The sequence below is a fragment of the Papaver somniferum genome, chromosome 1 (genome assembly GCF_003573695.1).
Source record: "Papaver somniferum cultivar HN1 chromosome 1, ASM357369v1, whole genome shotgun sequence".
NCBI lineage: Eukaryota > Viridiplantae > Streptophyta > Magnoliopsida > Ranunculales > Papaveraceae > Papaver > Papaver somniferum.
Genome location: NC_039358.1, coordinates 192,156,892 through 192,167,165, shown reverse-complemented (window position 1 = coordinate 192,167,165; position 10,274 = coordinate 192,156,892). Strand labels below are relative to the sequence as shown.

The window sequence follows — 10,274 nt, the reverse complement described above, 5'->3', positions numbered from 1 at the left end:
CTAATATCTGAAAACGATTGATAGCTCTCACCCATGCTTCCTTCTCGTCTGCTGATGCTACCCATGCCTTCGATTTATCCTCTAACCTCACCTATTTCATCAACTCCTAACCTAGGGTTCCTGTGAGATGAAACGATTAGGAGATGATAATATAAGTGGCTAGAAAGGTAGGTCTTGGTTGTTAGAAGTGATGATGGCTCAAGCGGTGGCGGTATGGAAGGTGCAGACGGAGTTGGTGGTGGTGGCAGAGGCAGAGCAGGTGGTGGTGGAGCAGGTGGTGGAAATGGGTTCTGCATCGGGGGTAAGGGAGAAGATATGGAGAAGAAGGAAACTCGATGGGAATTAGGTTGGGGCGCGTTTGGTTCTGTTTTGGGTAGGGTTAGGTATTGTGGTGTTGAGCGGGTGCAGCAAATTTTGATGAACAACGAAGATGAGCGTCGGATTGTCACTTCTGAAATGGATCTAACGGAAAGATGGAAACAGGTCTTGAGCGACCGTTGGATGCCTGATACAACGAAACTGACGGCTCAAGATGGAGTTAGGTGCTGTAGTGTTTGACAGGAGCTTGATGAACGACGATGAAGCGACCGTAGGATGCTGAGATGATCCAATCTGATGGCTAGAAAGGGAAACGGGTATGGATATAGGAAATGGATTTGGGTGAAGGTTTTTGGGCCTTGGGTATGCCAAGCTCATATCTTCTTTAAGAACAATTCTTCCTCTTCAAGCCCACTTCTAGCCTTTTGGTCTTGTGCACAACATTCTTCGCGGCTTCCTTGTGTGATTCCTCTTGGCTTCCATCACTTTTCTGCTCTTTTCCGCTCCGCAATTCATCCAAACTTTATTTGGTACCTAAAAATGTAAAATTAATTAATAAAAATATTTATTCTTGAAAACAATGAAAATACAGAATATGGGTTAAAATAGAGAATTAGGGCACCAAAGATGAGTTAATTGCCAAGAAAAATATATATAAATATGCACTTTTTAGCACTCATCACACGTCAGCTTGCAATGAGTCCTCACATGATCAAGTGAATGCTGTCACTACTCTTCGTAGTGGTAAAGTTGTTGATAACAATGTAGGTGTACCACATTTAAATGAGTCTAAATCAGACTCTCAGTTGCACACAACACCACAGAAAACATCTAGTGTAGAAAATGGATTTGAGCATGTTGATAAATCTAAAAGTTCTACTGATGTGAATGTTTCTTTGCCATGTCATGTGCCTGTTGCTCCATTCCCACAAAGGTTGGTGAAGCAAAAAGGGAGTAACCAGTACAATGAGATACTGGAGATGTTTAAACGAGTTAACATAAACATCCCATTTCTCGAAGCAATCAGGCAGATTCCCACATATGCTAAGTTTTTGAAAGATATGTGCACACAAAAGCGAAAGCTTCATGTGCATAAGCGTGCTTTTCTTACCGAACCGTTAAGTTCGATAATTCAAAACAAGATTCCAACTAAGTTTAGGGACCCAGGTTTTCCAACAATCACGTGCACCATATGTGACCATGTGGTCGAAAAAGCTTTGCTAGACTTTGGAGCAAGTGTAAATATATTGCCATATTATGTTTATGTGCAGTTAGTCTTGGGGAGCTGAAACCCACTCATATTACGCTACAATTAGCGGACAGATCTGTCAAAATCCCCAGTGGTATTGTTGAAGATGTGTTAATCAAGGTTGATAAATTTTCTTTCTTGTGGACTTCATTGTGTTAGATACTCAACTTGTGCAAAATCCAGATAATCACATTCCTATCATTTTAGGACGTCCTTTCTTGGCAACGTCCAATGCTATCATAAACTGTCGTAATGGAGTTTGAAATTATCTTTTGGTAACATGACTGTATAACTGAATGTTTTTAACATTATTTAACAACCCATTGATTGTGATGATGCTGAATTGCATGAGATTAACATGATTGAGAGTTTGATCCAAGACTCATTGCCTGACATCTTATCTGTGGACCCTTTGCAAGCATGTTTAATGCCGATTCTCCATCCTTGCCGCCCCTCGTGGATTATTACACATGATGCTACAAACACCACTCAACATTGTGAAAAACAACATGGAACTTCTCTTTTTCAATCTTCCTATTAGAAAATAGGTGATTAACGGAAGCTCTGATAATGCATTTAATGTAACACTTAAGTAAAGACTGGAAGCCAGATTTCCAACACTTAAGTTAAGGAGTAGAGCAAGAGTTACTCACACTAAGGATTTTGAGCACAATCAGTTCCTCAAATTTTCCATCACTGGTTAAGAAGTTGTAACCAGTGATGAGCAAGAGATAAAAAGTGGAATTGTTTCTCTTTTTAAAGATATTTTTCAAACTCAAAGTAATAGAAGTGTAAATATGGAAGGCATGTCATTTCCTCAAATTTCTGAAGAAATGAAGTTGTTACTTGAAAGAGACTTTGAAGAAGATGAATGTGTTGCAGCAATTAAAATGTTGGGTCAGTATAAATCCCCAGGGCCTGATGGGTTTCCTATCAAATTTTATTCTTTATGCTGGGATTTTATGAAAGTGCTATCAGAGCTGAAAAACAAAAGCTTCTTAGATTGGAGGTTGAAGAATGCATTCATTGCTCTAATTCCAAAGAAAGACACTATAAAAGAGATAAAAGACTTGAGGCCAATAAGTCTAATTCATGGTGTTTACAAAATCATGTCAAAAATTATTGCAAAGAGACTCAATCTAGTACTACCTCCAATTATATCACAACAACAGTCTGCTTTTTTCAAAAAGAGACAAATCTTGGATGGTGTTCTAGTAGCAAATGAACTGATTGACTCAAGATTGAGAAATGGCAAGCCTGGTTTATTATGTAAAATTGATTTTGAAAAGGTCTTTGATCATGTTAATTGGGAGTTCATTGAAGAAATCTTAATGCTTATGGGTTTTGGTGATAAATGGAGAAGATGAATAAGATGCTGCATGGAGTTTGTCAAGTTTTCTGTCCTTATCAATGGTTGTGCAAATGGTTTTCTCACAAGCAAGAAGGGTGTCAGGCAAGGTGACCCCATTTTACCTTTTCTTTTCTTGCTGGTTGGAGAAGCTCTCACTTACATGATCAAAAAAGCACAAGAGCAAGGCATAATTTCTGGTTTTCAAGTCAAGCCTGATGGAGTGTGCATAAGTCATCTGCAATTTGCAGATGACACTCTCATTTTTCTTGATGCAGATGTGGAACAAGTTGAAAATCTCAGGATAATTCTTCTTTATTTTGAATTGTTCACTGGTTTTAGAATCAACTTTGCTACAAGACAAATTTATGGAGTTGGTTTTGAAGGGGGGTATTTCTATGTTTTCTTCTATCTTAGGCTGTTACAGTGGTACTCTTCCTTCTACTTATCTAGGTTTATCTTTGGGGGATAAATGCAGTGACATTCATAAATGGGACAAGATTATTGAGAAATTCATTTCTAAGCTTGCTGGTTGGAAAAAACCCTTGTTGTCTAGAGCAGGTAAAATCTCTTTGATTAACAGTGTCTTATCAAGTCTTCCTATTTATTACATGTCTCTTTTTGAAATGCCAAGTTCAGTTCTAAAGAAGATTGAAAAAATCATGAAAGACTTTTTGTGGCATGATAAGAAAGGCAAAAAGAAATTACATTTAGTGGAGTGGACAGCCTTATTGAGAAAGAAAAGATCAGGAGGTTTAGGCATTAAAAACTTGAATAAAAGTTAATCAAGCTATGCTTATCAAATGGTGCTAGAGATATGCTGTTGAGGACAAGTCTTTGTGGAGGGTTATTGTTGATGAAAAAATATGGGTCTGGTGAAACTATATGGATTCCTAAGGTGCCAACTTGTACTTATGGAAGATCAATCTGGAGAGCCATTATGAAGCATCAATCACGTTTTTTTTGAAGTATACCAGATTCAAAGTTAACAATGGTTCTTTGTGCAGATTTTGGGATGATAACTGGATCCACAATACTCCTTTAAAGACTTGTTATCCAAATCTTTATACTCTTTCTAGAGCTAAGAAGCTTTCAGTTGTAGAAATGGGGAAAACTTATGATAATTCTGTGGTGTGGGATCTGCACATTCCAAGAAGATAAAATGCTGCTGCAAGAGCTGAACTTGCACTTCTTACTGCAGACCTAAATGATTTCAGTTTCAATATGGGTGCTACTGATGAGTTGCAATGGTCTCTTTCTAAGCATAATATGTTCACTGTTAGTTCCAAGTATGACAGGTTAATCTCAGAAGATGATACTACTCCAGCTGATTCAATTTTCTCTCTCATCTAGAACCTGAAATGCGCTCCTAAGATTGGTTTATTTTTATGGTTAATTTCTCATAGAAGACTTCCTACCAGAGATGTTGTCATAAGAAGGAGAATAGATGTTCCAGATACTTGCATTTTTTGTTCTAAGATTGAGACCTGCTCTCATCTTTTGATGCACTATGTTTTTACCAGACAAGTTTGGGAGAAGATTTTAACTCAGATGAACTGGTACTTCTCTATGCCTACTGATATTCATTCTCTTTTACATGCTTGGGGTCTCTTACTAAGCAACAAAGCTAGAAGTGCAGTCTGGAATATGGTACCTGCAGCTGTCATGTGGTGCATTTGGAAAGAAAGGAATGCGAGAATTTTTTCTGACAAGGTTTGCAATGCAACAACTGTTATGAATAAAGCAATTTATTGCTTATTTTCTTGGGCTTTGGCAATTCAAGATTTTGAAAACATAAACTCTGCAGAAGTGAAACATTGGTGTAGTATTTATTTTGATTTTTGATAAGTTTTGGTAGTCTGTTACCATGTTATCCTTTTCTTTCTCTTTTCTTTTGTAACCTTTGTTAGGGTGGTATAATCCTGTTACACCCTCTCTTTTTTGATCAATATATTCTTTTTTACCGATCAGAAAAAAAAAAAACACCTAACAGGATCCCATAATACATCATTCCAACCCCAAAGAAACGACCATAACTGCGGATAGTCTTCCGAAGGCCCATTTTTTATCCCATAAAATCTTGATGGCGGGGTACAAATCTGCATTCCAGTATTCCAGTTCTATAGATATGCCAGATAGACTTATGTTTAACATATTATTATTAGTCCCATAAGAATCAGTAGAAGCGATACTCCTCTAAGTAGTAATACCTTCATCCATTTTGGGGTGTTTACAGGCGGCTTTTTCCAACAATTTCTGTCGATAAAACAAGTGCGCAAGTACCGATTATGGCTCGGCCGAAACCGGTTATGAATCTTAAAATTGAGTAGATCCAAATATTAGGAGAAAATGCAGTTAAGACATTCCAAGACATGAAATAACTAATAAGTTTTTCCTACCGAGTGACGAGTCAGCTAGTGTAGCAAGAACGAGTCCACCAAGCAGATAACCAGAAAAGAAAGATGAAGTTGGTAAACCAGCAATAGCAGGACCTAAAGAAGATAGGTCCCATTCCGAAACTGTTGATGTCTGCATAGGTTCATTCCATGTCCATACATTTCTAGGCAAGTTGCACGAGTTGGTGATGATGGTCGAGTTGCAGTATGAATATTTATTATTAGGATCTATACAGTGCCATGTTCGTTCTGCATCTGATAAAAGTTTGTTGTGCATCAAAAACCCATGCAAAAGATACAACTATGGCTTGTAGTAACTGAGCCCAACCGAAACTTCCTATAAATCGTTCAATCGTCTCGTCGAAGGTTCCGATGTGTTTTTCGAGAAGGGGATGAGTTTGAGAATCATCCGAGTTGAGAAGATTTGATAAATCGGCCATGAGTGTAACATGTGTTGGTGACTGATTAAAAGAGAGTGCGAGAATAGATTTCTACATGTAGAAACCAAACATGACAACGATGGAAGTAGCTTGAGATGCTAAAAGACATAAATGCTTTCATATCTACGGATTCACCTAATTTTTTTCAATATTCCATCCATCCAATGCGGGTGGGTCCAGGCAGTGATCAATCATTACATGTCCGAAATCTCAACTCCACCCATAAATATTTAGAATCTAGGAATTACCAATAGGTACTATTCTAGTGTTCTTAGTTAGTGGCAGGTCCACCCATTAAAGTCCATAATTAAAAGAAAAGAGAAAAATGGACCTAATTTTTTAAGACCAGGTCCTGCACACGTGTGTAAATATTACGTGCATTTTTAAAATTCCCAAAATAGCCTTTACTATATATAACAGAAACATAAGTCAATTTCTCTCCATATTCTTTTTCTTCTCAGATTCAGTTTCTCTCTCACTCTCTCTCTCTATCCCCCTCTCCCTCTCCTCTTCTCTACTGATGCGGGAAATCTTGCTTTTTCTTCATTCATTTTCTTCATTCTTTAATTTCTAGTTTTTTGTATTAGGATAATTTTAGTGCTCATTAGATCTGATCTCATCTCATCTGAGTATTTGCTTGTTTTTCAGGGCAGGAGATGTGTTTGGAAGGAGAGGAAATCCACAGCTTAAACAACTCTGGAGACTTCGTGGATTATTAGAACGATTATCTGTTGCACTCATTGTTCTTTTGATCTGTTGTATCTCTCTTTTCACTACTTTCAAGAGTACTACCAATCGCCCTGGGATTCACTCCGGTGTAAGTTCTCTCACACTCTTTAACTCATTTCTGTTTCAATTCGCGTTCATAGACATGAATCAAGTTAAGCCCCAGGTATTCAGCAAAAAAGATTTTTATATTTGATGAGATTTAGGAAGAAATTATCATCATCAATCAAATTATTGTTGTATTGTGTGCTGGACACAATCTGAATGATTGGAAATATTGGGAATGATGATGGTGATGATATGAATGGGAACCTATTTTCTTTTTCTTTTTCTTGATCTTGCATTGTTTGGTGATTTTTTCGATCTGTACATATATATGGTCCTTTTTGATGTTTGATTTTTCGATCTCCATGCTTGATTAGTTTATTCTCGTGAAAATAGGTCAGATCTAGATGGATCCTCACATTTTTTGTTTATTTCGTTATGAGATTTGCCTATACTAGTTTCTTTTTGTTAGTTTTAGATTTTTTTCACTTTGTTTTTCTTTATGAACCATCAATACATATATGATGTACTGGTAGTTTTTGATGAAAATAGTTCAGATCATGCTTGTTTGTTGTTACAAATTGTTTGGATCAGCAGTACATATATGGAATACTGATAAAAATTGCTTTAATTTTTGTATTTATAGTTTTTTAATTTTTTTTGCTTGATCTAGAAGTACATATATGCAATACTGAGATATAACTGTTTTGATTTTGTTGTATTTGTAGATTTATAAGTTTTTTTTGACATGCAGTTGATTTTTACTTATGAATCATAGGTACATATATGGAATACTGAAAAGAACTTCCTTAATTTGATTATCTTTTTGTTTTTCGCTTCAAAACCACGCTTGTTTGTAGATTCAGATGTTATTATCCACAAGTACATATGTCAGATACTGATATGAAGTGCTCTTTGTTGTGTTTGATTCATAGTTTTGTCACCTTTTTAGTCTTATCCTTCAGTAAGTATGTTAAATACGGTAATATGTCTTTCGATTCTCTTATTTTTCATAGATCTGTCACCTATTCTTGTCATGCAGTTGATTTGTAATTCAAGAATCTTTAGTACATATGTCACATAGTGATAGTAAGTGCTTTTTGTTGTTTGATTCAGTACGTGTGTGAAATACTGAAATAGATTCTAGTTTTGTTGATGTTTTTACGCGGTACGTATTCATATACAGGTTTGTACTCGCCATTTTGCAGGTACAACCATGGTTTAATTTCCCTCCTTTTGGTATTGCTTCTTTTTCTCCCGCTGATGTACCTATGAAATCCATGAAAAGTAGATTACTGTGTAGAATAGGCTTTCATTGGTGTTTCCTTTTGCCGTGTGTTGTTTTTGCTGCTCAAAACCACCGTTACTCCATTGGTACTGCCTTTTGGTATTGCTTCTCAACCATATGTATCAAACGACATCAAAGTTGGCTGGGAGACAACCGGCCGTTGATGATGAGCATATGGAGTTGGTACTATGGTGTTGAGCTGTTAATATTGAACTAAAGCCCCAACTGCTATGGAGTTGCATTAGCCAATACAGTCTCCATGAGTCGTGTATACAAATAACTAACCTTAAGTTAATTACTATCAAAGAATATTCCTATCTTGCAACGATTGTCGTTTTTAAGAATGCATTTTAGCTCCAGTCTGTTCTCCCTGACACCAATGTTGATCTTTTTTTTATCAACTCTATATACAACTAAATGGTTAACCATTTCTTTATTTTTCCTTTGCAGGAAGAGTCGACCAAAGATGAGAAAAATGCTATTGAAAAATCGCCACAATAATAGGGATTTTCCGGTGTAGAATGATTGCTCTCACAGGTTTGGTTCAGTTAATATGTTAACTTAACTTTCTTATTTATCATCTGGACAGTTGTTAATGCTGACTAAGTTGAACACATCAGATGAAACAATGGTTTTGATAAAGCTTAGGAAATGAGCATAAATTGGAGACATGGCGTAGAACTCAGGAATTGATTTAGATGTCTTTGAAAAGAATTCTTCTTCAGTGGAACATTAATTGATTTTTTCCATGACCATTGTCTTCTATATTGATATTAGCTGATTCAGGAGTTTGGGTTTTGCTATTTTATTATCCTATCGAGTATATATTTCCATGACAATAATAGAGCCTTGCAAGCAGATTAAATTTATTAATATGTGCGCATATCTGAGTTGCATAACAAATGTGACATAGAGAACTTCGTTGTTGGAACATGTGTACTTTTCTCAGTAACACTCAAGGTTGGGGTTCCTTCATTGATCCACCGAATTGCAATCCCTGTGCTTGCTTAGAACCATTTTTATTTTAGATGTTAAATTAATGTCTCCTGCGTTTCAGATTCGGCTCTTCTTAGATTTGATTAAGCTACTGTGATAAAAAATTTCTCATTATGTGGTAACAATCGACAGGTAAAATCATTGATAACCTCCCATGGTAATTTGAATTTAATTACACCCCTTTTAAATTCTTTATGGCTATGATTGAGGAAAACTACTAATGTTAGCTTCGGGGTAAAGCGCAGCTTATGCTGTAAATGTCTTCTCATTGTTGATACTAATGTTTTTTTTTCTTTTTCTTAATGTATTAACTGTTTGTGTATTAGATGCTTTGGATTAATGGCAGGGGCATCAAGAATGCCAATTATGTGCTTCCAGTTTAGTTTTTTGGTTGTCGATTAACTGTAAGAAACTAGCAAAAACAAAAAACATAGTTGCACGACTTATTTCAGCAGAAGTAATAGTTTTTCAGTTATATTATGACTGGATTTCTATGAGATTGCTGCTTTTGTTGACCAGACTTCGATGTATTTCTGCAGGATTTATTGGTGGAGACCGCGACAGAGCAGGATGGCTCAGTCAGTAATATCACCGTGCAGCCCACAGTTTTTCAGGTTCATTAAATTCTGGATTTATTGGTGGAGACCATTTGTCGTGCATTATGAGTTTTATTTGCATTGGTTTGTATGGTTCCTCAAATTAGACTCTGTATGTTTGGGCATAAGTTATGGCCCCTATGATGAACGTTTTAATTTTTGTGTGTCTGCAGGCATTGACACTAGCAGTACGTAAAGCGAGTCAATCTATATGCAGTTAAGAAGAAAACGATAATAGAAGATCCTTGCTTTGCCCCCAGAAGCATGGCAATACAGTCGAAGAAAAATTATAATCATCACAATGTATGTGATGTAACACGTTTTCTAATTTATTTATCATTGATTCTTACAGATTTGTACTCTACCTGGAAGCAGTGCAGCAAATATGTACTCGAATTTGTAAGCATTCAGATATATAATCGGATTTGTAAGCAGTGCGACAGATATGTACTCAGATTTCTAAGCAGTGCGACAGATATGTACTCAAATTTGTAAGCAGTGTAGCAAATATGTACTCGAATTTTTAAGCAGTGTACCAGATATGTACTCAAATTTGTAAGCAGTGTAGACACACACGTTTGGTAGTAATGGGCATTATGAACATTTCCATGTTTTAATTAATTTTGGACCTCCGGATAAAAAAAAAACGGTTGGACCCTACTATAAATAACTATATGGGCCTAGGACCAAACAAGAAATTTTCCATTTAGAATTTCAAGTGCATCACCTCGAGGAAGGCCTAATAAAGGAAGACAAAATTTTTGAAAGAAAAGCACATCATATCTTATGTAAAATGGTTAGTGATGATGTTGATGTTAGATCAAATATCACATGAGCAAAAAAAAAAATCCGACTGTTACACAAACTACATC

General features: G+C 36.2%; 1 long non-coding RNA gene and 1 pseudogene across 1 annotated transcript; one reads left to right on the top strand and one right to left on the bottom strand.

The window, feature by feature from the left end:
* Positions 1 to 5,145: 5,145 nt before the first annotated feature.
* Positions 5,146 to 5,751, bottom strand: LOC113356198 (annotated as a pseudogene).
* A 708-nt stretch (positions 5,752 to 6,459) lies between these two features.
* On the top strand, positions 6,460 to 9,746 carry LOC113334679. Its single transcript, XR_003352883.1, has 4 exons — positions 6,460 to 6,568; positions 8,261 to 8,347; positions 9,346 to 9,420; positions 9,576 to 9,746. It is a non-coding gene; the product is annotated as an uncharacterized LOC113334679 (long non-coding RNA).
* The last annotated feature ends 528 nt before the right edge of the window (positions 9,747 to 10,274 follow it).